This window comes from Mustela nivalis, assembly GCF_964662115.1.
Source record: "Mustela nivalis genome assembly, chromosome: 2".
Lineage (NCBI taxonomy): Eukaryota > Metazoa > Chordata > Mammalia > Carnivora > Mustelidae > Mustela > Mustela nivalis.
The window spans coordinates 85,822,490-85,850,263 of NC_139021.1; the positions used below are offsets into that span (position 1 = coordinate 85,822,490).

Consider the following 27,774-nt stretch of genomic DNA (forward strand, 5'->3'; position numbering starts at 1 on the left):
GACATTTTTTCCTGACAACTATAGAAGTGACCTATGTTCACCAACCCAGGTTTTCCTTTTTAAACATGATGTAAAATATTCTCGGCTGTCGAAATATCTATGTAAGCGTCTCTGGCAAGAAAATATGTATAATCATTTCTCTGCTTGTATCATGCATGGTAACTGCTAGGAACATATACTTTTATCCCTATTACAACAGGAGCCCTGAGAAAAATCAGCATTTTGTGTGTCCTTAAAAAGTGGTGGGATCATGAAAATAATGAAACAAAATTTTTGTTTTTGGAGAAGCAAACTTCTCCACAAAATGGGTATGACCTGTAAAAATAGAACAGTCTTTTAGGGAAAGGAATTCAAAACAAAATAGAAAAAGAAAAACCCCGTAGGAGAAAGATGGCGTCACATTGCCCAGGGCATCAAAGATAATGATTTTGAATTTTGTTTAACCTCAAACCTAAGGGAATGCTCTAGTGGAAGGGACATGTTGGTACTGGTGACAAGCAGGTCATTGAGATCATTTCATATAAACAAAGTCACTTTAACTCTCAAAGACACAGAAGAAAAGAGGGAAGGTGCTGAAGATAACTGGCTGACAGATCTGGAAGATGATACTTCTCCATTGTATCTACCATTAGTGGAGTTTTCAAAATCTCTGGGCTTGCTCAGTTTAGAAATAGAAGGCAAAAAGAAAAAAAAGGAAGAAAGAGAGAGGAGGGAAGGAAGGAAGGAAGGAAGGAAGGAAGGAAGGAAGGAAGGAAGGAAGGAAGGAGCGGGGGTGGGGGGGAACACCCATAAACCTAACGTGACTTCTCGTGGAATTATGGGGTGCACGTAAATTAATTTTTTATTGAGTATATTTTCAAGGTGCTTCCATTTAGAAAAAGTTATTTTAACTATACTAGTTGAAAGACAAAAACATCTATCTTTCATAACTTTTTGTGGGTTTGAGGAACAGAAAGGATGTGGAATGGTGAGAGTACGTGCTGGCGTCTGGGGACATTGTGCTGTTCTCCAGACTCCAGTCGATATGGTAGGGCAGTTAAATGTGCATAACTCTGTTCTTATTTTCTAATTTTTTTCAACTAACACTGTATAATATGTATTCTAGCAGGCATTGAGGATGCGTATCAAAATAATTTTCAATGACTGTGTGATGTTTTGTCTTATTCTGTTTAACCAACTCCCTACTGTTGGGTGGACATTTCTATTAACTCCAGGTGTGGAGTTAACTAGGTCAGACGGTGTGTCGAATGAGGCTTATGAGGCACAGAAGAGGTGCTGACATTTGTGAAGGCCCTTTCCTAAGGACACAGCAGAAATAGAAAGATTTTCCAGATTTAAGTGGGGAGCCCTCTACTATGGCACACTGGTCAGGGGCCCCTCAGTCTCTCCCAAAATGCATTCAGCTCTTGGAACTCTTCCGTTCCTCCCTGAAATGAGTGATTAGACATTTGCTTCATTGCATTAGCTTTGGGAGGTATACTTCCAACACATGAGCTAAAACACTCTACTTTTCTCCATTTGTTTACTATTGCACTAGGTGGGATCTTTCATTTGTAATTGCAGTATGGTTTACTGTCCCTTCTTAGGTAGCTATGCCTGTGTTTGTGCTGGATATCACAAATGCAGAGCAGTAGCAGTAAGTTACACATATCTTAGCCGTGACAGGAGTTTATGAGGAAATCGTTGTATCCCTGCCTGCTTCTGTGTACTTTATAAACTGTCTTTCCAGTTTAATCTGGCCAGTCAATGTCCTAGATGTCAATTATTCTCCAGTTAAACTCTCTGATTCTCACATTTCTGTCATGAAACAGGAAGACGCTTATTGGAGGGATTAAATGAAACAATTCATGGGGCACCTGGTGAACAGTCAGTTAAGCTTCCGACTCTTGGTTTCAGCTCAGGTCGCGATCTTGTAGTTGGGATATCTGGACTCTGTGCTTAGTGTGGAGTATGCTTGAGACTCTCCCTCTCCCTCTCTCTTTACCCCTCCCCCTGCTCTCTCTCACTCCCATACAAGTAAATCTTTAGAAAAAAATAAATGAAACAATTTATATGAAAGTACTAGTCAAGGTAAGGGATAAGTACTAGTAACCTAATGTTTCTTTCCATATGAATTAACTAACCATAGGTGCAGTTTCTTTCATGCTTTCCAAGAATTAATTCCAGGTGTATGTACTGATATTCATGGCACTGAAGATATCCAGAGTGGCCTGTGACATGATTTCCATTTTTTTAAAAGATTTTATTTATTTATTTGACAGACAGAGATCACAAGTAGTAAGAGAGGCAGGCAGAGAGAGAGAGAGGGAGAAGCAGGCTCCCCACTGAGCAGAGAGCCCGATGTGGGGCTTGATCCCAGGACCCTGAGATCTGACCTGAACTGAAGGCAGACGCTTTAACCCACTGAGCCACCCAGGTGCCCCATGATTTCCATTTTTAAGGGGTCTAGTGGTAGTGATACACACACACACACACACACACACACACACACTCTAACACACAAAACCAAGGTGCATGGTAGCAACTGAGAAGTTTTGCAAGAGGGGCATGAAAGTGCAAAAGTGAAACAAAAGTGATTCAAATTCCTTTTGGGGAGAGGCAGCTCTGAGAAGCCTCCATTGAAGAAAGACTTTTAAATTAGTTACTGAAGAATGTGTTGGCTTTGGGACAGACTGTTGGAAGGACAGAGGGAAGGGGTGTCATTGGACATTGAAAAGATTACTTGAATTACGGTGTTAATTCAAAGAGAGTGCTTGGCCTGGTCCGGGGATATCAAGTAGGCTTGTGTGTATATGTGTGTGCGTGCGTGTGTGTGTGTGTGTGTGTGTGTGTGTGTGTTGGGAGGATGGGTGAAGTGGGGAAAAAGGACAGAAGTGAGGGAAACGGAAGGATATGAAGTTAGGAAGGTAGTCTAGAGCCTGATGATTCCTTGATAGCCTTGTTCCTACAAATTTTAAGTTTTCCATTAAAATACTATGAATAATAGTCATAGCATCCAGGAGGCACTTAGGGATTCTGCTGCTAAAATCAAAACTTGGTTTGATTGCTACAAAAAAATAACCCTGAGAGGAATTTATATTTCTAGGAAATATAAATAAGTAACAATTAGGCTGACATGTGTAGTTTTCAACATACTATCTATTTGTGTTTTGAAAATGTTAAGCCTGGGGTGCCTGGGTGGCTCAGTGGGTTAAAGCCTCTGCCTTTGGCTCAGGTCATGATCCCAGGGTCCTGGGATCAAGCCCCACATCAGGCTCTCTGCTCAGCGGGGAACCTGCTTAAAAAAAAAATAAAAATTTCAACCCTGATTTATAGATTTGGCACATCCTAAAAGTGGAATGTGTTAAAAATATTCTGAGAATGGTATAAAGGAACATTTCAGTTCTAAATAATGTCTAAAAGTTTCAAAAATCATCAAGGTGAAGACTGGCAATATGTTTTTTTTTTTCAGATCTTTTTATTTGTTGAATACATATTTAACAGAATGCAAGGGTTAACTTTTAAAATATTTCTTTCTGTCTATTCTTCCCAGAGAAAGCAAGGCAAAGAGGTGGGAATGATAATGTTTTTTCTTTAAATGACTAACAGGAAGGCACATTTAGACCCACACCGGCCTGTTTATCTTTCTAATATGGTCAAGTTAATTTGAAGGCTGAACCCTGAAATAGAAGTCTCCCTTTGAGCTTACTCTTCCCTTCCAGTTTCAAAATATAAAAGGTCAAGCGCCTGCTTCTGGTTGAGTGGTAGAAAAAGAGAACACAGGCTTTACAAGGGAAGGGTTTACTGGAAAGCATGTACTTCATGTTTCCAGACAAGCTGTCTGTGCCTCTTCAGCAGAAGCTGGCTGCTCACTCCCAGAATGTGTCCTTCCCTGGGGTGTGTCCCCTGCGGCCCCGTCCCCAGAGGTCTCTGTACACTGTGTGTCAGGGTCTGAGAAAGTATAATTTCTCTTTCATGCAGCACATTCCTTTTCTAGATGTCTACCCTCAGGTCCCCAAATAATCTAAATAAATTTCCTTGGAGGAGGATCTCTTTCTGCTTCTCGCCCTTCGGAGTGACTAGACTCATCCTAGAGGATTGCTCTCGCTTCATGTGAAAATCTTCCCTTCTGGTTTTCTTTCCTTTCATCTCTGTTTTTTCTCTTGGTGTCTTTTGGACAAGATGTTTTGTGTCTCAGTGATTCCAAGCACACAAGCTGTTCTGCCGTACAAAAAAATAAAAATAAAAAAATAAAATGCCTTGAAACACTACAAAGTAAATCAGTCGCCTTCAAGATTAAGCTAAAATGTTTCCTTGAGCTTCATGTCTGAACATCCCACCACTTAACTAGATGATAACAGAGTGTTTTTTTATTTTATTTTTGCTTCTTGTTTTTGGTTTTTGGTTTCTTTTTTTCTTTTTCTTTTTTTTTTTTTCTTTTTTGCCAGTAAACCATATCTGTACTAAACCAGGGCCACCTTTCAGTGAGAATGGGGCAGGAGGCTGCCCTCTGCCATCCAAACATGCCTCTAGCCCTATTTATTTATGAGAAGCTTTGTACTGGATACAAACTGCTGTAAATGGTATCCAGCTTTGTGGACGACATCACACGGTCCCGGTAATCTGATAGAAGGCTTTAAATGAATGGGTGGCTCTGCCAGTTTTGGGTGCCAGAAGGTTTTGGGCTTCGAAAAAAAGAAACAACAAACGAACCCAGAATCAGAATCTCTAACTACTATTAATCACAATGCCCTAGAAAACATCCAAAGTTTTACCAGAGATGCCTGTTACAAATCCATAACTTTTTTTGTATTTAAAAAAAAATGCAGCTTATAGCCCTCAGATCTTACTTGGCATGCTCATGTTATTATATTCTTTTAAATTTCATGAATATTTTTTTCGTGAAGAAGTCCGGATTAATGAGCAGTTTTGGACGGAAACAGTCTGCATTGTTTGTAATGTGCTTCGCATATAGTATTCCCAGTTTGGAAGACAGTTAGAGAGAGATTTAAGAAAATGCTTACAGGTTGGCCTCAGATGGGAGAACGCTAGTCCTGATTAACAAGAACACGTACTAATAACACTCAGTGCTCAATATTAATTGATTACGTTCCAGGATCTGGTACAATCTGCCCAGCAGAGTATGATAATTATTAACGGAATGAATTATTATGTTGTAGTTATGAGAGGAATCCAAGAATCTCTGCTTTGGGGGGATGGCACAAGACATTACGACCAGATTAGAATACGTATGGGATGTACTAAAGTAGATTGCGTGAGAGGCTGTTTCGATAGAAATCAATGCATTGTAAACTTTTTAGCAGTCATGAAGTCTTAGAGAAACCCTGAAAGACAGGTGGTGAAAAATCAAGATCCCTCCCTTTGAGGGGCTTCTGTCTAGTTTGGGAGGCAAATCTACACAGAACAATACAGTAAGAAACATACGAAGATACAGAAATAAGTTCTATGGGCAGAGTACCAACTGTCCATGTTGCGGACAAGAGGTCTGGAGCCATCTGAGGAAAGAGTATAGAGAGGGGGGATGACTCCCATCACTGGAGGGGGCTACACGCAGGCTTCCATACTGGTTCCTAATCTGTGGGCAGCCTGCACTACTTCACTACTTTTCTGCCCTCCCGAACACTCCTATGTTGCTAGGTAAAGACAGTTAGACTTCAAATAATGGGAAAATTGGGGAGCAGTGAGTTCTATGTGACTTTGTAAACTCATCTCCAGTATTGACCTTGCTTACAACCTGCTTCTTCTATTAACACTTGTTCTATGTGTGATTGGGAGAAAATACAAAAGGAGAGATGGGGTATGAGGAGTGGCCCTGACTGTGACATCCACCACAGGCCTGGGTCACAGCCTGCATTTTCTCTTCATGACACTCTTCGTGCACTTAAATGCATCAATTCATTCACCCAGTCAATACATATTGTTTGAATATTTATTTTCTATTGAATTGTAGATCCTGAGAACCATACTTACCTTATATCCCACTTTTTCCCTATTCCTAACATACTGTCAGGCCTGTAGCAGGGGATCAATTTACTTATTTATTTATTTTTAAGATTTTATTTATTTATTTGAGAAAGATAATGAATGCAAGGGAGTGACAGAAAGAAAGGGTGAAGCAGACTCCCTGCTGAGTGGGGAGCCCAATGTGGATCTTGATCCCAGGATCCTAAGATCATGACCTGAGCTGAAGGCCATTGCCTAACCTACTGAGCCACCCAGTAGAGATTATTATTATAATAAAAATTTATTATTTTATAATAAAAATTATTATTTTTATTTTATTATTATTATTATTTATTTTTTAATGAATGAGTTTAGGCGTTGGCATGTCCATACTTGTCAGGTTCTTCTGGCTGACTTTGGATGATATATCATATGGAAAAATATTTCTAACCCTGAGATTGTGATTCACTTCTAATGTTTTAGATAAAGATAGGAAAAAAGAATACATAAGCAGAGACAGAAAAAGGACTCAGAGGCATTGTTTTCTGTGGTTCAAGGCAACATACTACTTTGTTGCTGCATATGGAACACCTGTATGTATCTGTTAGTGCAAACTCACATCAGTCATAGAAATAGATGTCATTTTTCCTTTAAAGAACAGTGGATCGATGGCATTACTTTCTGTGACAATATTTGATGTAAAGTGAAATTTCTCATGAAAATAAATATGTGCAATACAAGATCTGTGACACAATCAGAAGCATGACAAAAACAACAACAACACAGGATTTCAGCAGTTCATAATTATTCCATTGCCCTTGGGCATGTAACATACCCTGGCTTTGCTTGTCAGTACGTTTGATACTACCTTCATTAACAGTGAAGTAGGAATGTCTGGTGCATTCAATATTTGAGTGATGCTTTTGCATTGAAGATTATTGGGAGAATAGCATTTTAATCCAACTTCTGAGTCTATTTTATAGTCTAAAAATGTTCAGATTAAGTAGTTAACCATATCAATAGTGGCACAAAAAGCGGCTCTCCCTCCACGATGTTTGGAATACTTTGCTCAGATAGTGTGTATGCATATATATATATGATAAATATTTTGTAATTATATATGTGATATATAAAATAGCATAGAAGCCTCCTATAAATGCATATCTATATATTCATGAATATATTTATATAAATAAATATGAATATTTATGTAAATAAATAAACCTCCGATAAATAAATATATATATTCATGTAACTGGATAAATATGAATATTTGTATAAATAAATGTATATAATTTATGCATAATATATAAAATACATATATTTTAAATATATGTATTTAAATCCTTGATGTGTTCTCTAGATCTTTTAATGGGAAAAATACTTGAGTAGTTACATCTTCAAGTTCGCCACTGTCAGCTTTTATTATTAGTTTATTTTTTATTTTTAGAGACTAGGGAGAGAGTATGTAAGTGAGGGTAGGGGCAGAGGGAGAGGGAATCTTAAGCAGGCTCCATGCCCAGCATAGAGCCCAATGCGGGGCTCAATCTCACCACCCTGAAATCATGACCTAAGCTGATACCAAGAGTTCGATGCTCAATTGACTGAGCCACCCAGGAACCCCTTATTAGTAGTTTTAAAACAAAGCTAAGGGACGCCCACTATACTTATTACACAGGTTGTTCAAAAGTAATAAGATACTTAAGATGGGGTTTAAATACCTGAATTTCTGCTCCTTTTTTTCTCTTTCTTTTTTTTTTTTTTTTAATGGATGCCTGCTTTCCTGGCTAAACCAGGGACATAATGCAACATGTAGAGAATATAAAAATTTTGTTATTCTCAATGTGCCTGGGGGGCTCAATTGGTTAAGTGTCTGCCTTTGGCTCAGGTCACTATCCCAGGGTCCTGGGATTGAGTCCTGTTTTGGGCTCCCTGCTTGGCAGGGAGTCGGCTCCTCCCTCTGCCTCTCCCCCTGGCTTATGCACTCTTTCTTGCTCTCTTGCTCTCTCTCTCAAATAAATAAAATCTTTAAAAAAATTTTTATTCTCAACATGCATACACTTTGCTTTTGGGTTTAACACTGACATACTTTGTCAGTAACTGATGCCCTTTATAGCATAAACAGTTCGTGGCACTTTCTAAGGTTGAATTTCCCTAATGAATCACAACAGGAAATTTTGTCCTCTCTCTAATTCATCTAGTTTTCCCTCCCCCACCATTTGACCTATTTCAGTTCATAGGATAGTAACAAAATATCCTGATTTATCAATTACTACATGTATCTAGAATCATGAAGTTGTATTGCAATAAATAAATTACAAGTAGAGGTATTACAAACGACACTGAAAAAAAAAATTGTTCAAAGCTAGGTGTCCTGTGGGTATTTTTTATTGATTCTTATTTGAACTGCTCTGACCAGCATTTAGTTTAGGTAATTTTTCTAAGTTAAGACATTTTAACCATGTTGTATGCAGTAACACTTTGTGTGATCTTCATCACTCACTTTTTCTATGTGTTAATAAAGATTTGAAATGTGTTTCTGGCATGGGTGCTTCCTTGGTCTGTCTTCAAGTGTCAATGGCATTCCTGTTAGATGTATCTATGGTCATAAGAGGCTATCAGAGCTTATTCCAGATGAACTATTGGTTAAGGTGTATGGTTCTACCTTGAGCTGCATTTCAAGTACTTAATAAGGACCCAAAATACTAAACCCATCAAAACTCAAGTTGACCAAGATTATATTTATGAAGGTATTATGGAAGGTTAGGCGATCCATCCATTACCTTAGATTTAGATCATGTAGCCACAGCTGTAGCCAGATCAGTGATGGAGCTGCCACACAGACCTCATCAGTATGATGAACCAGGCTCTTGTCAGGTGACTGGGATTCTCAATGTGCAAAACCAAGACTGTTACCTCAAGGAGCTTTACATCTAGTGCAGGGAAACACTATACTTAATAAAAATAATAAGTAAATCACACAGTATTTTAGAAGATGATGAGAACTGTAGATAAAGTAGAAAGAGTGGAGCAGGTAAAGGAAGTTAAGACACAGGGGCTGAATGAAAGCCGTTTGCTGTGTAGGTATGGAAATTGGTGTATGTTCTGTAGGGGAGGGAAGATCTGAACAAAGACTTGAAAGAAGCTAGAGGATTAGCCAAGTGGCTTCCTTGGAGAAGGGGTCATAGGTGAAAGAAAGAGAGTGAGCAAAAGCCACATGGAGGAGTGAGTCCAGTGTGTTGAAGTAAGGAATCTATCGTGTTGAGCTGTGTGTGTAGGTTGAACAGGAGGACAGAAGGTCAGAAAGATAGCAAGAGACAGATCACATAGAGCCTTAGAGGTCACTGTAAGAGGTTTGGTTTACAATCTGAGTAAAATGGGCAACCATTTTGGACAGATGCATTCTGACTTTGGTACAGACAGTTGGTTTTAAGGGATGGGACAAGGGCAGATGCAAGGAAATCCACAATAGGTTGTTACCTCTCCGGAGGAGAGATGTGGTATTGGAAGCTTAAGTGGTAGTGACAAAGCTGATAGAGATGGTCAGAAACTGGGTGTCCTCTGAGGGTAGAACCAGTAGGATTTCTTGAATATTGAAGGTGGGATGTGAGAAGAAGTAGATCTAAAGCTTGTTCTTAACTTTAGACTTGAGCAATTAGAGGGCAGAATTGCTATCTCTTAACATGAGAAAGGCTGTGGGTAGAGCTCAGTTTGAACATGTTGACTTAATAATATGTGTGTGTTAGACATCCTAATGGAGATATCAAATAGATAGGTCATGAGTTAGGATTGCAAGAGTGAAGTCTTGTCTGGAGAGGTGGATTTGGAAGCTTTTGGTATATAGAGAGTATTTAAATCTGTACCATCACCATGGGATTGAGGATAAAGAGATTAAGAGGACCAAGGGACGTTTTCTGAGGCATTCTGCAGTAAAGGATATGGGAAGCAGGAGGAATCAGTAAGGGAAACAGAGAAGAAACCACCAGTAACAAAGAAGGAAATCAAGAGAATGTGTTGTTCTGGAAGCTAAATGAAGAGAGTGTTGTCAACCAGGAGAGAGTAATAGCTGTGTCAGATACTGCTTATCATCCAGCAAGATGAGGACTGAGAATAGATCACTGAATAAAGCAGATTGATGTTATTGGTGGTCTTGGCAAGATAAGTTTCATAAGCAGCAAAAACCTCAGGGGAGTAGATTTGAGAGAGAATGGGAGATAAGGAGGTGAAACAGGGTGGATATAAAAAGCAATTTGGAGTTTTGTTAAAGAGCAAATAAAAGTGATGGTGGCTTGTAGGGAAGATGGGGTCAAGTGAAGATATTCTTTTGTTTTGTTATTTTGGTTTTAAGATGACAGAAGACCAGATTTATATACCATTGGAAATGAACCTGCAGAGGTTAAAAACAAATATGGAAGTTGAGAGAAAGAGAGAGGAGTATGTGAGAGGATATAGGATCAAGAGAGAGATTGGCTTTTAGAGGGTCTGGGGAGTTTATTTATATTAATAAGAGGGAAGGAAACATTTTTGAATAAAATGCTGTGGATGAGTGGAGGCTGTGTAAGTTTACACTGTAATGAAGTACTACAAACTGGGACACAAAACAATGCAGTTTTGTTCTCTCATAGCTCCAGAGGCCAGAAGCTGAAATCAAGGTGTCAGCAGGATTAGTTCTTTCTGGAGGGCTCTGGGTGGGGGGCGGGGGAGGGGTAGTCTGTTTCAAGCTTATTCCCTAGCTTTCGTTGGTTGCTAGAAATTCTTGGCCTTTGTTGGCTTATAAATGCACCACTTGATTCTTTGTCTCCATTGTCACATGGCAATCTCTCTGTCTGTCACTTCGGTGTTTCTGCATCTCTTGTCTTCTTATAAGGACACTGGTCCTATTAGATTTAAAAGGCATCTGAAGGTAATGTGATCTCATCTTGAGTACACAAAGATCCTATTTCCAAACAAGGTCATAGTCATGACCTTTGGTTCTCTTTGGGTTCTCTTTGGGTTGCTCAGATTTTCTCAGTGAACTGGAAAACAAGGTCATTAGCTGAAAGTTAGGTGGTCAGGGGGGTTTTCAAATATTGAGGAGTAAAATGAAGGCTCCTGACAGTCTAAGAGGATGAACAGTGCATGTGCCAGGAGAATACAGTACACATGCTGCTGGAGGCCCCACTTGAGATTTGTATTCTTGAATTCAGTGGGACCTGAGTCAACATGATTGTGAGTACTTCTTCAACCATGTTCAGCTACATAGATGCAGGAATCAAGTAAGCACAGGGTTGACTTTAATGGGTGGTTTGCCAAACAGTTACAACATGGTGTGGGGAAAGCAAGTGAGTTGGATCCACATCTAAAGGCTATATTAGAGTAACTGACCCTGAGGCTTAAATTAGAGAATTAGGAGAGTGTAGGTATTAAAATCTCCAAGCTTAATGAAAAAGGCAAGACTCACAGGGGTGTTGGAAGGGTATTGGAGGGACTGGCAGGTTGTGTTTGGAAAGCATTAGTCATGAAATTGGCTAATTGGGGGGCAGGGTTTGTCGGCTTTGACATCTGAGGCAAAGTGAGTAACACAACTGTTGGAGGGGAGGATTCAAGAAATTGAGAGTCCAGAGGGTGGGAAGCATCATTTATACATGTATTAAAGTTCCCAGATATGACAGTGATGGTCATAGTGACAGTAAACCAGGGGATAGAATCTTCTGGAAATGAGGGGAAATTATTGGAGTTCATAGAAAACTGCAATCAGAGGTGGTGTGAAATATAACTGATACCAGGAGATTTAAAACTTTGGGCTTTTGGGAAATGGGAAGGCTCTCATGGTCTGAGACTTGTAGAAAGGAAGAACAAGGAGGCCAGGTCAGTTGAATAATTGCTTAGCCTTCTTCCCACATGAACAAAATCTTACATTGCTTTCCATTAAAGAGAAGAGGTGAACATGGAGCAATTCTTGTTGCAGGTGGCAAAGAGTCCTGCTCTGGCCTCCGGTCCTGAGGCTCCTCTGCAGAACCCCATGACCAAAATTCATGGCGCACTGCTCAGGGAAGTTGAAGAGTCAGCTATGCGAAACTTTACATGATGATCTTATTTATTTATTTATTTATTTATTTCGAGAAAAGTCAAATATACATTGTACAATAAATACGTACTCATCACCCAGATTTATAACCATAAATATTTTGCTATATTTAGTTCACCTACTGCCTTTCTTTTGCCTTAATGCTGGAGAATTGTCATTGTATTTGATACATCTCAGTATGCATCCTAAAAGAGGGACAATTTCTTAGATAATTATGGTGCCATTATCACACCTAATGTCAGCAATGATTCCTTGACAACATCTACTGTCGTGGCCTCTTTTCAATTATACCCCACGGGCAGGATTTGACACAGCTTTGAAAGCATTCTTGACGTACATGGAAGCTATATGACTTCAGTGAATATTCAGTGATAACTTGATGTCTAGTAACAATCAGATGGATTGGTTTGCATAAGCTAGTGTTTTTTAGCTGATATTTATTGACTGCTTTCTATATGCTAAGCGTCATTCTCAGAACTTTTGTAAGGATTAGCTCATTAAATTCTCCTGATAGTATTATGGGATTGATGCTATCTTGTCTTCATTTTACCCAGTAAACTGAGTTCAAAGCCTCATAACTCATGGGTCAAAGAGTTGGGAAGCAGTGTAGCATCATGGTAGGAAGCATGGTTCTTGACAGAAAATCATGCAGTTTCAAGTCCTGCCTGAACAATGGACCAACAATAGAACCTACCGCATAAGATTGTTTGGAGAATATATATATAGATACATACATACACACATACATACATGTATACATACATACATACATACATACATGTATGTGTGTGTATCTATCTATCTATACATATAATAGCTGTGAAGTACATGTTGGCTTACGTTATTTTAGGATTGTTGTGTTAGGATTTTCACCCACTCTGTCTGACTCCAGAGTCCAAGAATGACCCTTGTATAAAAATACACTATATTTCAAAAATTAAGGCAGAGAAATTTATTTCTCCTTTTAAATGTGACTGGATCAGTTTGCTTAGCTTATCATCAAAACCCCACAATAATTGGTGGTTGATCTATAGGGGGTATGTTGTCACCAAGGACCTCTCCATCCTCCAGAGGGAAAGGGCATATGCTAGTGAGTAGGAGTTCCTAAGGGAAGAAGGCTGCTAACAAAGGAATCACCATTCTCAGGGACTCAGCCCCCCTGGAGAGATACTGGAGGCAATCTCCTCTCCCCAGATGTGGGTCTTCACTCACTACCAGGAAATTATTGTTTCAATACTATTTCTCTGTATTTCCCTAGAATACAATGTGGCAGTACTTTAACTTCATAATATGTAAACCTCTATTTTATATCTACTTATCCATATATGTATATATATCTATATCTACATAATCTATAACCTTTATTTATAATCTAAGAAAGCTCCAGAAAAGATTAAATGTGTATCAGTATGTGGCTCTTTTAAGACTATGCAAAGCTCAACCCCAGTTAAGTCATGGGTTGTATTATAGTTTCTTTCTAAGCAACTCTCTTTGGTGCTGAAAGAAAGCAATATATGCGCGTGCACAGACACACACACGCGCTAGCACACACCTCTGATAGACTTTCTGATTAAAGGTCAGAGAGAGTTTTCTGGTGAAGATTTTCCTCCTATCTCTGAGCTTAGCCAGTGTTGGTTCTTCATTTTACCGTTCTCTTGGCTGTCACTAGAAATCCCTTTATCTCTTGGTAGTACTCCCACACCCCAAGCCTGAATAGCAACAGTCCTAGCCATCTCTTACAACAATTCCAAACTCAAAATCAAAGATTTAGTTCACCTTGAGCATTAGGTCAAATAAATAACCAAGATTATGTATGCATCTGTGTGTCTGTCTGTGAAGAGTGAGTAGTTACACATTGTGAAGGGACCTGAAGTCTGAGTTGGTCTGATGAAACAAATATCCTTCTGTTGGTAAGTATTGCCTATTATATTCCAGGGAAATTCAGAGAAACCCTCCAGAAAATTTTTAGGCAATTGTCTAACTAAACTGAGGAATGGTTCTCATAAACATTATAAGGATGGATTTAACCTTTGAGCAAGAATGGAGATTATTTTTATTATTATTTCACCTTCAGTAGCCACACATTTAATGAGAAAGACCACTAATATCTTGTATAGCTGGAATCAACTCCCTTATATTTTTCATCTTTGGCTGAGTTCATTTCTTTCGTTCCCTTTTTATGACATTTTAAATGTTGAATCGGGGATGAACAGAATTCCATATTGTTTGCCATATGTATTAGTTATAGGTTTGGCATCTGTAATGGAGATTTATAAAAAACAGTGACTTAAACAAGCTAGAAGTGTATTTCTCTCTCATTTAACTGTCTGGGCGTAAGTAAGCTGGTATGTCATCAAAATCTGGGCACCTTGAATCTTTCTGCTCTGTGTTACCAAGGGTTGTGCTCTCATGAGAATCCCAGATGGCTTACCAGGTCATTTGGCTTATCACATCTCAGTTAGCAGTAAGGGAAATAGATGGGAAGAAGAGACTATCCTTCTTCCCTTCGAGGGCCTGACTTAGAAATCGTACACTCCACTTCCAGGCTCCCCACTGTGGCCAGAACTTCATGACAGGAGCACAGCTAAATATAAGGGAGGTTACAAAAGGGGTCTTTAGTGTGGAAGACCATGTACTTGGTTAAATTCAGGGGTACTAATACAATAGAAAAAGAGGAGAATTGACTTGAGGGACTATCAGCAGTCTGACACATCATAGAAATGTAAGTTCTTTTATTTAGATGCTGGGGGGCATTAATATTAAATAGTGTATATCTTCTACTCTCTGACAGAAATGGTTTTTGACCACTAGGATTTGTTTCCTCTTTCTTGGTAAACAGTGGTTGCTAGGATGCGGTCATGCAGCAAAGGACCTAGTGACTAATTCTCAACAAGGAATGAGATATGTGAGGAAGAGAATTGTCCTCCACCCAGGTGGAGGTTTCAGAAGCAGATGAGGAGGGGATGGTGGGGCCACAATATGGAAGAAGCCTGGATCCTTGAACCACCATGTGGCGGTGAGCTGCCCATAGAGCGAGATCTCTTCCTTGGACATTACATGAATAGAATCTAAGTGTCTGTTATTGGCAGGATATACTGGGAATCCTTTAGTTAGTATCACTTTAGCTTACCCTAACTATGCGTTATTTCTTTTTGGGCTCCCATTTGCTATTGACTGTCGTAATCGTTGTGCTGTGGAACTAAATGATCCACAAGAAACACCAGAATTTTGATTTTTCTAAGCAGCTGGTGAACATTTTTGGGTTGTAACATTTCTCCAAATTTTGTTGTTATTCACAAATTCTCCATTTGTTTGTGAATTTTGTTCTCTGTCAAAACATTTAAGACTATTTTCCATCTTTTAGAAACTGAACAGCAGTTTTTCTGACACTGGTTTTTCTGATGATAAATAGTTTTTTTCCTCTATTTTTGCATGTTGGGATGCTTAATGAAAAAAAAATCAAAAGTGTGCACTGACAGGCAAGAATTCCATATAACTCTTGCTATAATATTTCCCACAAGAGATTGGCATTGGAACTTATTCTTAGAGAACAAATAGCATGAATCTAGGAGACAATATTTAAATTCACGGGGAAATACATGATTTGGGGTCTTATAAAGAAACATCCAAGACCTTACCTTAACATTAAACTTACAGGTGAAAATGATGTTATAATTCTGTAATAACATTAACTCAGATATATTGTCAATAAACTTTTACTAGATTACAATTTATATAAAGTCAATCAAAATATTTTCAAAGATAAGAGAACATTGCACTCACTTGTTTTCCATGTTCAGATCTGAATTCTGGGTGGAAGTTAAAATCACAGACTATGGGAAAATGGAAGGAATCATTGGCTAACAGTTCAAGCACTATATTTTAATGGTTTTTCCCCTATTCCAAAAGATACCAGACTTTTTAAGTTTGTTGCTAATTTCAGCCATTAGTGACACTGGAAAAAAAAGGTCCAGGAGAGGAGTCCAAATACTAATTGATCTCTAGGCTATATAACCTTAAGCCACTGCCCCTCTTTCAAGATACTCTACTTTGTTGGATTCTTTAATGTTTTGACAATTAAAATGTGACATAATGTTCAGCACACAAATTTCCTGGAAAGAAAATTGCAGTATTTATCAATGACCTTTATATGTTATCCTCTATGATTTAGTAGTGATTACAATTTCTTAATATCTCTCCTAAGGATATTTAACTCTTTAATTAGTCTATTCCACCCATATTTATTGAAGATTACTATTTTCCAGGCACTTTTTTAGGTCTTGGGAATGTAATATAATGAATGATACAAAGTCTCTGTCATCATGTGGTTTACTTTTTAATGGTAAAATAGTAAAGAAATCAATAACTAAATACAAAGAGTAAGATAATATCAGGTAGTATTAAATTCAGTGATGAAAACAAGAGGAGCGGGGCGCCTGGGTGACTCAGTGGGTTAAAGCCTCTGCTTTCGGCTCAGGTCATGATCCCAGGGTCCTGGGATTGAGCCCCACATCGGGCTCTCTGCTCAGCAGGGAGCCTGCTTCCTCCTCTCTCTCTGTCTGCCTCTCTGCCTACTTGTGATCTCTGTCTGTCAAATAAATAAATAAATCTTAAAAAAAAAAAAAAAGAAAAGAAGAGGAGGGTAAGGAAATAGCCAGTGATAAAGTAGAGGGGGAGGTACGCTTTAGTTTACTAAGGGATGTCAAAGGCTCCTTTCAGGAAGTGGTGTGAGCAGTGAAATGAAGTAAGAAGACAAGCCCTGTTGCATATCATTGGGTAAATATACCAAGCAGGGGGAACAGCAAGTACAAAAGTCCTAAAAGAAAAGGAACAAGGCTTATTTAAGAGTAGCAGGAAGTCCAGCATGATTGGGGAAGGAAATCAGATTGGGAAGAGAGAAGAAGTCAGGTCTTGTGGGGCATTATGGGCCAAGGTAAGGACTGTAGGCATTGTTGTTAGTGGTTGAGAAGCCACTGAGGAGTTTTGAGGAGAGGGGAAAAACATGATAGAATTGATAGTTTATGAAGATCACATTGTTTGAGGTAGAAAGGAACATATGTGTACATGGCCACATTGAAACTGGAAGCCAGTGAGGAGAGTATACAGTTGTTCAGGCCAGAGAAGGGAGTGGGTTGGGCAGGTATGGGCTGCAAAGGTGGTAAGGCATCTGTGGGGGCTGTGGGACAGATGGACTATTGGTTAGCATTCCCAGTGTAGAACCTGTTGTGATTGAGGTCCCAGAGGCAGAGTCCCAGAGTTCAAATCCTACCTTGACTTCCTAGGAACAGACGGATTCTGGACAAATGCTATACCCTCTCTGAGTCTCATTTGCCTTAGCTGAAAAGTAGCAACAATGGTAATTCCTTCAAAGGTTATTATGTTGTCTGGTGAGATAATTCATGAAATTTATTTGAAACTGTGTTTTACACACTTAAAACTGCGTTGGGTTCTTCTAAGTACAAATATCTGCAAATTATTATCTTTATTAATCTGTTACAGTATAGTCACAAAAATAAAGAATCTAAGATTTTTTAAAAAAACAGTTTCTGCCTATGAAAGGATGATTTGCTATAAGAAGATACATGCTATGTTTAGAACACTTTAGTCATATAATTTTTTTGGAAATATTTTTGCCAGGAGCATATCCATTTCCTTTGCTTCTCTTTAGAACAGATTTCTAACTTAATTGTTGGTTATATTTATATTTGTGTTTATACTTATATTTATATTTATAATCCTAACTCAGTCCCTGATTTTTATTCTAAGGAGATAAACGTATCCTTCAGTTTGGGGCTGATTTGCGGTGATTAAATAGACAGAATCAGGCTGTGGAATCTGGGCTCTTGTTCCAGACTAAGTAAGTCACTTAGCTTTGTTGAAATTCAGATTTTGCATCTGCAAAATATATTACAGTATTCAAGTAGGAGGAATTAGGAGATAGGCACATTATACAAAACATTATATAAATGTTGAGTTTTATTAGTTTGTGTTTGCTTTCCTATCATCATATTTCTGTGCCTGTATGTGAAAAAATGTCTGAGGGAATTTTCCGTGGGAATAAGTGATGCAAACGTAATGCTGCAATTCCTATGGGTGGAGGGTGACGCCCATTCTTCCCCCTACTTTCTGTGGTCACCCTCACCACCACTGTCATTGCCCTAGTCTTGGGCAGGAAAAGATCATACACTCATTTAACCAGCATGTGTCTGGTGAATGCCTCTCAGGTTGAAAAATAGATGTTGGTGTCAGTAGTTTGGGTCTTAATGATAAGAGAACATTTGAAATGTCTTCATTTCCTCTGCATAATTCAATCTGTTATTCCTTTCAAATAGTATTTGAAGTGCTTATGCCCAAAATTAGCATTTCCAGGTTTTCTCATTCCACAAGCACGTATTGATCATGCATACCCACTCAGAGGCAAGCTGTCCTGGGGAGAAGAGATTTCAAAGGTCATGAAATGCAGCACAAAAGACATGCTCCTCCCTGGGCTTGGTTCTAACTCACCAGTAACCAGAGTCCTTTTCCTTTCAGAGTTGGTCTTGTGAAATTTTCTTTGATTTTCTCATTTCATTGTCTTTTACAGTATGGGCCAGTGTACTAGAGGATGGAAAGAAAAAAAAGAAGGCTGGCAACTGAATTGAGAAATGGAGGTATTGAGAGACCCATGCAATAATAAGAGGTCATAATCTAATTATCAATGAAATCTTGCTTCAGCCCTTGTTTTACAAGTAAGGAGTGTAAATTGCCTGAAACAACAGCTTAAAGATTATTCAGGTTTCTGAATAATCAATTGGTAATGTCAGGAAAGTGTCCACAAAGCTCCAACAGTGGGGTGAGGAATGACACCTTTACAAAAAAGAGTGTGTTCTTTGTGCCACATCTTATCAGGTTGGAAGATTTAAACTTTTGCTTTTTTTTAAGATTTTATTTATTTATTTAACAGAGAGAGAGATCACAAGTAGGCAGAGAGGCAGATGGAAGGGGAGGCAGGCAAAGGGGGAGACCGAGGGGGAGGCAGAGGGGAAGGGGGAAGTGGGATCCCTGCTGAACAGAGAGCCCGATGTGGGGCTCGATCCCAGGACCCTGAGATCATGACCTGAGCTGAAGGCAGAGGCTTAACCACGCAGGTTAGCCACGCAGGCTAACAAGCACCCCAGGTTGGAAGATTTAGAAGAGCAATGTCAGTCTCTCCCATGTTTTGAATGGGTCACATGACTTTTGCCAGCAATTCCCATATTTCCTTACTCCACAAAGCAACCTCTCCAGAGAAAGCACTAAGAATTAGGACCAGCGTCACTTTTATAAAACTGGATTATAGTTGTCCTAAAAGTTCTGAAATTATAGAAAAACTACACACACACACACACACACACACACACACACACAATTGATATCCACCATGATAATATTCAGAATGAACAATGATGTTATCCTACAAAAAAACACTTTAATTTTTCTACATTGCTAAGTTATAACCAAACTGAGAGCCAGGAGTGTTCCTTATTTGTGTTTTTCATCCAGCTGAGGCCTAGCACATGGAATATGTGAAATAAATGTTGAATGCCTGAATAAAAAGGCATTGCTGGTTGAAATGTTATAAGCCAATTTTGATATTATCATAAAAACACAGACTTTGCCAGTTTAGCCATCCAGGAGTATAATGGCATACTTAAAAATATGGAGCATAGAGCTTTCCATGATGTGTGGAATTCAAGCAGAGCCCATGATAGCAACCGATCTTCCATAATAGTTTTGTTATTAACTAATGTGCTGAGCATGAGACAAAAATACATAAAGATTAAAAGGAAGCAACTTGGAAGACATCCCTAAATAATCCAAAGATGGGCTAATTCACCAGAAAAATGGAAAAATGGAAATGTCTACACTCATAATAACATGGCCTCAAAAGATGGCGGGATATATGAAGCAAAAGATGGCGGGATATAAAGCCGAAATAGACAAATCTTCAGTCACTGAAGGAGATTAAACACACCTCTCTCGTAAATTTAGGGTTTGTACTTGAAGATCGGTTTCACAAGGGAAGGATGGATGTCTGCTGCTGGGGTTTAGAGTATGTGGATCTTGGGTACCAAAGAAATCATATGTAGGAATGAGCCTGCAAGGTAATCTTTGTGCTGCTTGCTCAAAGTGCTAGAAGGAACAATCTGAAATCTACCAGATACTTTATATTTGAATAGCTAAAATTTAAGTACCCATGTGTCATAGATTGCCTGTTTTCTCACTAAAGTTTCAGGAAGGGCATTGAAAAATGGTATTTGCTGAATTCTGCAAGGAAAATTTATGTGTTACATAATAATATCTAATAAGAATTGAACTCTTATTATGTGTGCCAGGCATTGTTCTAAGTATTAACTCATTTAATTCTTACACTAGTCCTATGTTACATGAAGTTTTGTTATGATGGCCTAATTTTATAGATGAGGAAACCTAGACAAATGGAAGATAAATTTGCCTGATGTCACAGATTGGTGGAAATAACATTTGAACTGAGGCAGCCTAACAAACAGTGGGTATGCTGCCCAGGACTGCTAGGTGCCAATTAGATATTTCTTGGTTTGACTTGATTTCTGGCAAAATAGTTTAGTGACACTGCTTTTATCTACCTTTAAAAACATTATATTTATGCAACATACATTTATGCCAATACAGGGGTATAAACCTTAAATGTCTGGGAAATGCCATTACCTTATTTGCAAATGTGACCATCACTGAAGCTGTTAGCTAACTTGAATTGACAAAGAAAACCCACCTTGACTTCCAAGTTCATGTTCACCACCCCATCAAATAAAATGAAATAAAGCTGATTTTATAATCTTTCTCTTAAAAACAAGGAAATGTTTTCAAAATTCTGAACCAGAATATTAATTCAAAGTGCCAAGAATATAGATATATTCATAATTAATCTAATACGAAAGCAAAACCTATAGAAAAATCATCTTCAGACATATTGGGTTTCATCCTGAAAGGAAAAAAAAAATCAAAGTGTGAAAACAACAAATGCTTGGAATTGCAGAGATGGAAATACAGAACTGATCCTTAATCAGTTAAAATGATCACTAATAAATGAAATCTAGAAATAAAATCCCACCTCTCAGCATGATCCCAAATACCAGCTTCTTTTCATAATTAAAGACTGTATTCTTGCTGGTGTTAACTCTTTCGTCCTCTTTGAGACGCCTGCATCTTCCTTAGCATCGTTTAGCAGCAACACAAAAGATTGAGATTTGAAATTAGGTGAAGAAAGTTTTAAAAAGGGATAGAAAGATGCAAAATTACTGCTTTATGAATTAAGCGATCAGTCTTAAAAAAAAATGAACAAAAGGAATTATTTAAATGTCATCCCATTTAAATGGAAAATTCTCCATGACATGTTTTTCATTTTATTGGCAGGGAGTGAACTGATGGACAAGGCACCTTGTTTTGCATGTCCTTTCTCTCCCTTCTCCCACTTCCAGTCGCCTTCGATGCTTCCATATGTTGGGATCAATCTGTTGATTTCACAAACACTTTCCCATCCCCCTTTAAGACTCTAGTGAATCATCTTAGACTCTTTGGTATGATCATAAATTGAGAACCTTATTGATTAAACATTGTCTTTTTTTATATATCTCTCTGATCCACTTCTTGCTTCTTTGATTATTGGGGGTAGATTCATTTAAAAACCGTAATTGGCAAGATTAATTGTTTTTATATTTAAATAAAGGAAACTAATTCATAAGCTTAAAATGTTATAAGATAGCATTTTGGGGAAAATATACTAAACTGAAATATACTGTGACCAGGACTTGATAAAAACATCCCAATTTTGTATTTATTATGTGGTTTGCAATTCAGGAAATATTCAATACTAAGAGAAAATTCACAATGGAAGGCTTTACAATTTTTCCTTTGAAATCCTCATGCACTTTAAGAAGATTGGAGAAAACACATTTCAGCAGGCTTGGCAGTCACTCAAATTTGTGTGCTCTAAGTTTAGAACCAAACTCAATCTGCCCCCTGTTCAAGCTCTGTTCTGTGCTGGCAAAACACCACTTGCTTGTTCAGAGGGAGAAGGAAGGCTTTGTAAAACTCAAAAAACTTACTGGACGTTAAGTAGCTCCTCAACAATTATATTATCCACAACTTAAGTAAAAGTGAATTTAATACATATGCATGACATTTTTCTTGTAACACAGAGGCATAATAAATATAAAAATACTTACCAACACTTATCTAGGGCTTAGCAAAACTCAGTAATACCTCAAATTTTCCCCAGTTCACTTGATTTTTTATAAGATGCTGTAGGATTTCCTAGCTCTTACTTCTATTTTCTCATCACATCTTCTTTCGTATTTTGAGGAAATGTTTGTTTAGGTATAATAATTTTTTGCACCATTTGAAACCCAAATATTGCAATATTGTGTTAAGATGCAAAAGCTGAAATGTGAAAAGATGTACCATAATCTATTTATATTTAATTATGTAGACTGAATTAAGCATACATATAAATATTTTAAACATATAAAAACACACATATACATATATGCTTATAAAAAAAGTTCAGCCTAAGTATTTCATGTAATTTTTTATTTAAAATTATTTTGCATACCAACTCTCTGAACTTTGATAGCTAGATTTATAGAGTTATAGGTAAAATATACTACAAAGATTGATGCCTTAAGATTTAGGGGATCGAGGTGTAAAATGTGGCACAAAGTAGCAAGCTATCTAACTTCTCTGCAACCTTCTCGTTAGCTAATGAAGGATGAAGTTGGATTTGATAATATTTAAATTAACCTCTTACACTAATTTTATGTGACTTGGTGATTCAACAAGAAGTTTGAAAATGACTTGATTTTATGGTTAACAATGCAAATTTTAATTGGATTTGGTTTTCTGTTTGTTGCTGTATCTATTCTTATCTCAAGTGAATGCAAGCCATGCTGAACGTTCCATGTTCTCTCAAAAACTTTCAGACTATTTACTGTGTACTTTTATCAATCTTACTGTGTATCAGTCAAATTTAATTATAGTAATCAAAGTGTGTGTTAGTAGGCTATGTAGAGATTTCAGCAGTTCCATCTCTATACCCTGCTTATTTCACACCCCCAAGCCCCAGCACAGCATTATATAGGGTTATGGACATAATCTCTAAAGATAGACTTTTTGGCTTAAATTGCTCCACTTTAGGGATATTTGACTTTGGATAAGGTGTTTTATCTCTCTGATCCTAATTTCTTTATGTTTAAAAAAGAAGATAATCTACTTCATTAGATAATTCTAATGAGTTCATAATTTTGCATTCAAAGTACTTAGAATAGTGCCTGGCACAGAGTAAATTTTCAGCAAGTATTAGATACTTCTTTGCTTCTTATATGTTCACGTTAGAATGGAAATCTTGTAAAAGCAGGACACTCATCAGTCTTGTCCATTATGACTACTTTGCCTTCTCTTTTTCTTCTTCCTCATTCTCCTTCTTTTCTTTAATTGAAGTAAAAATCACCTAACAATCCATCTGGAAGTGTGCGATTCAGTAACATTTAGTATATTCAGTGTAGTGCCACCATCAATACTATCTAGTTGCTTAAATGTCCTTTATTATTTGGAGGAAATTGTCTTTGTTTCTAGTTCGCTGAGTGTTTTTGTCATAAAAAGATGTTGGATTTTTTCAAATACTTGTTCTGTTTAACAATTGCAATTCACATGTGGGTTTTTCTTTAATTAATGCAATGTATTACACTGATTGATTTCCATAGGTTGACTCTTGGATTTCTGGGATAAATTCTACTGAGTCATAGAGTATAATCTTAATATACTACCAGATTTGGTTTGCTGGCACTTTATTGAAGAATTTTGTATATTATATTCATAAAGGATATTGATCTACAGTTTTTTTGTTTGTTTGTTTGTTTGTTTTGCAGTAATGTCTTTATCTGGTTTCGATATGAGGGTAATGCTGACCTCATAGAATGAGTTTGGGAGTATACCCGCCTTTTCTATTTTCTTGGAAGAGTTTGAGGAAGGTTTGGCAAAAATTTTTTAAATGTTTGATGGAATTCACCAATGAAGCCATCTGATCTTGGCCTTTTCTTTATTGAGAGGTCTTTTTGATTATTGATTCAATCAATTGTTTGCTAGAGATCTATTCAGATTTTCTATATCTTATTAAGTCAGTTTTAGTAGTTTGTATGTTTCTGGGACCGTGTCCATTTCATCTAGTTCATTTAATTTATTGGTGTGCAATTATTCAAAACATTCTCTTATGATTCTTTCTGGTTTTTTTGTAATAAAGTTAGTTACAATCTTCCCACTTTTATTTGTGATTTTTGTACTCTGAGTTTTTTTTCTCATTTTGGAGGGTAAGGTTAGATAAAAATTTACCAGTTTTGTTGATCTTTTCAAAAAACCCACTTTTTGGTTTGGTTTGGTTTTGTCTCTATTGTTTTTGTTTAAAGGGTTGTTTTCTCATATTAGTATAAATACCACAGCTCACTTTGGGTTACTATTTCCTTGCAATTCCTTTTGCCATTCTTTCACTTTCAACCTGGTTGTGTCTTTGGCTCTAAAGTGAGTCTCTTGGGGCACCTGGGTGGCTCAGTATGTTAAGCCTCTGCCTTTGGCTCAGCTCATGATCCCAGGATCCTGGGATAGAGCCCCACATCGGGCTCTCTGCTCAGCAGGGAGCCTGCTTCCTCCTCTCTCTCTGCCTGTCTCTCTGCCTATTTGTGATCTTTCTGTCAAATAAATAAATAAAATCTTTTAACAAAATAAATAGAGTCTCTTATAAGCAGTATATAGTTGGATAGTTTTTTTTAATTTTTAGAAGATTTTATTTATTTTTTTTTTTGAGGGAAAAAGAGAGAACATGAGCAGGGGGAGGGGCATAGGGAGGGAGAGAGGGAAAAAAAATCTCAAGCAGATTCTCTGCTTCTCAGGGAGCCCAATGTGGAGTTCGATCTCATGATCCCAAGATCATCACCTGAGCCAAAATTAAAGAGTTGGATACTTAACTCTGAGTTAACTAAGCCACACAAGTACCCCACTTGTTAGGACTTCTTGAAGGACAACTCTACTAGCAATGAACTCATTTAGTTTGTGTTCATCTCCTTTCATTTTTATTGATTAATGTCTCCATTTTTGCTGGACACAGAATTCTTACTTGACAGTTTCTGCTTTGAGCACTTTAAATATGTCATCCCACTATCTTCTGGTCTCCATGGTTTTTGAAGGAAAATTGGCTGTTAATATTATGTATGTCCCCTGTGTGTTACAAGTCACTTATCTCCTCTTTTTAAAGATTTTACCTATTTATTTATTTATTTACTTATTTATTTTAGAAGGGGCTACAGGGGCAGAGAGAGGGGGAGAGAGAAATAATCGTAAGCATGCTCCACACCCAGTATGGAGTCCCTATATGGGGCTTGAATCTTCTGACCCTGAGATCATAGTCTGAGCTGAAATCAAGAGTCAGATGATTAACTGACAGAGCCACCCAGGCACCCCAAGTCACTTCTCTTGATGCTTTCAAAATTCTCACTTTGTCGTTGTCTTTTATTAATTTGACTATAAGCTGTCTCAGTGTTGATCTTTTAGAATTTATTTTGCTTGGAGTTTGTTTTGCTTTTGGAAGGATAGATTCTTGTCTTTCATCATTTTTTGGAGGATTTGGCCATTTTTTCTTCAACTATTCTGCATACGTTATGCACATGTTAGTCTACTTAATAGTTTCCCATGTATCTCTTAGACTCCGTTCATTTTCTGTCATCCTTTTCTCTTCCTGATCCTCAGATTGAGTTATCTCAATTGTTCTATATTCACATTCACTGATTCTTTCTTCCTTCTGATTAAATGTGCTGTTGAGCCCTTCTAATAAATTTTGAATTTCAGTTATTGTATTTTTCAGCTCCAGAATTTCTGCTTGGTTTACTTTGATGATTTCTGTCTCTTTATTGATATTCTCTATTTGGTGATACTTGTTATTTTTTTATTTTTTATTTTTATTTATTTATTTTTAGTTAGTTCTTTGTTTATGGTTTCCTTTGGCCCTTTGAGCATATTTAACTTTTAAAACCCTTGTCCCAATAATAAAAAGCTCAGGACCAGATGTTTTCACTGGTAAATACTACCAAACATTTACAGAAGAATTAACACCAATACTCCTTAAACTCTTCAAAAAAATTAAATAAAAGGAAACATTTCCAAATTAATTTTGAGCCCAGCATTATGTTGATACCAAATCCAGAAAAGACACTAAAAAGAAAGAAGATTACAGGCTAATATCCATGATGCAAGTAGAATATCTAGATGCAAGTAATCCTTAACAAAATACTAACAAATGAAATTTACCAGCACAATAAAAACTCATACACTGTAATCAAATTCAATTTATTCCCTTAGATGCAAGGATGGTTTAACATGCATGAATTAATGTAATAGGCCATATTAACCTATCAAAGGACAAAAATCATATGATCGTCTGAATAGATGTGGAAAAAGCATTTGACAAAACTCAACAAAGTGGGTTTAGAGGGAACATACCTCAACATAAATAAAGGCTGTATATTACAAACCCACAGCTAATATGCTAAGTGGTGAAAAATTGAGAGCTTTTTCCTTAAGATCAGAAAAAAGACAATGATGTCCACTCTCACAACTTCTGTTCAACATAGTACTGCAGGTCTTAACTACAACAACCATAAGAAAAATAAATAAAAAGCATCCAAACTGATAAGAAGAAGTTAAAATGTCACTATTTGTGATAACATGATATTATACATAGAAAATCTTAAAGACTCCACAAAACAAACAAACAAACAAACAAAAACCCAACAACCTATTAGAAGCAATAGATGAATTCAGTGAAGTTTCAGGATGCAAAATTAATATATAGAACTCTGTTGCATATCTATACAAGAATAACAAATAGGGAAATTTAACAAACTGGGTCATCTAGGTGGCTCAGTCAGTTAAACAACTGCCTCAGCTCAGGTCATGATTCCAGGGTCCTGGGATCAAGCCCCATGTTGGGCTCCCTGATCAGTGGAGAGTTTGCTTCTCCCTCTCCCTCTGCTGCACCCCCTACTTGTGCTCTCTCTCTGTCAAATAAATAAAATCTTTTAAAAAAGGGAACAGTTCAACTTAGAATTGCACCAAAGACTATAAATTACTTAGGAATAAACTTACCCAAGGAAGTGAAAGACCTATACTCTGAAAACTATGGAACATCAATGAATGAAACTGAAGATGACACAAACATACTATGTTTCCATACCATGGAAATTTCATTCCATACCATAGAAAGACATACCATGTTCACATTAATATTGTGAAAATGTTCATACTATCCAGTACTTTTCATACCGAATATCGATTGTATTTTTCACAGAACTAGACTTCATAGAAAAATTTAAATGTCACTGAGCTTTCTTACTGCAAAGTAGCAGCTTCTTTAATCACCAAGCCTCCCTCTGATATGTTGTGTGTTTCAGGCTGGATTCTACTGTAAAAGCTGATTCTGAAAGGTTTTTTGTTTTGTTTTTCATTTTTACCCAGCTTTTTGATGGTCTTTGTGGAGGGATGGAGTTCTGGAGTTCCCTAGACTGCAATTTTCTGTCTAGCTTTATATCTTCTTTTTTAGTGATATTTACGGTCATCATTCACAAATGTGGATATCCTCACACAAATGTCTTCATTTTGTTTGTATTCCTGCAAATTGCTGCTCTTTGACAATCCTGGGGAGGAGTTCACAGAGGCCCAGGAGTCAG

At 37.4% G+C, this 27,774-nt stretch overlaps 1 protein-coding gene across 4 annotated transcripts in view; it reads left to right on the plus strand.

The window, feature by feature from the left end:
- The window catches only part of ST18 (ST18 C2H2C-type zinc finger transcription factor), a 336,134-nt gene that overhangs the window by 66,500 nt on the left and 241,860 nt on the right, over nucleotides 1-27,774 (plus strand). Inside the window, exon 5 of one of the 4 annotated variants that reach the window (XM_082720103.1) lies at nucleotides 18,594-18,660. The exons of the other annotated variants lie outside the window; for them this stretch is intronic. The gene's annotated coding sequence lies outside the window, so the exon portion shown is untranslated. The remainder of the gene's footprint in view (nucleotides 1-18,593; nucleotides 18,661-27,774) is intronic. 4 annotated transcript variants of the gene reach the window in all.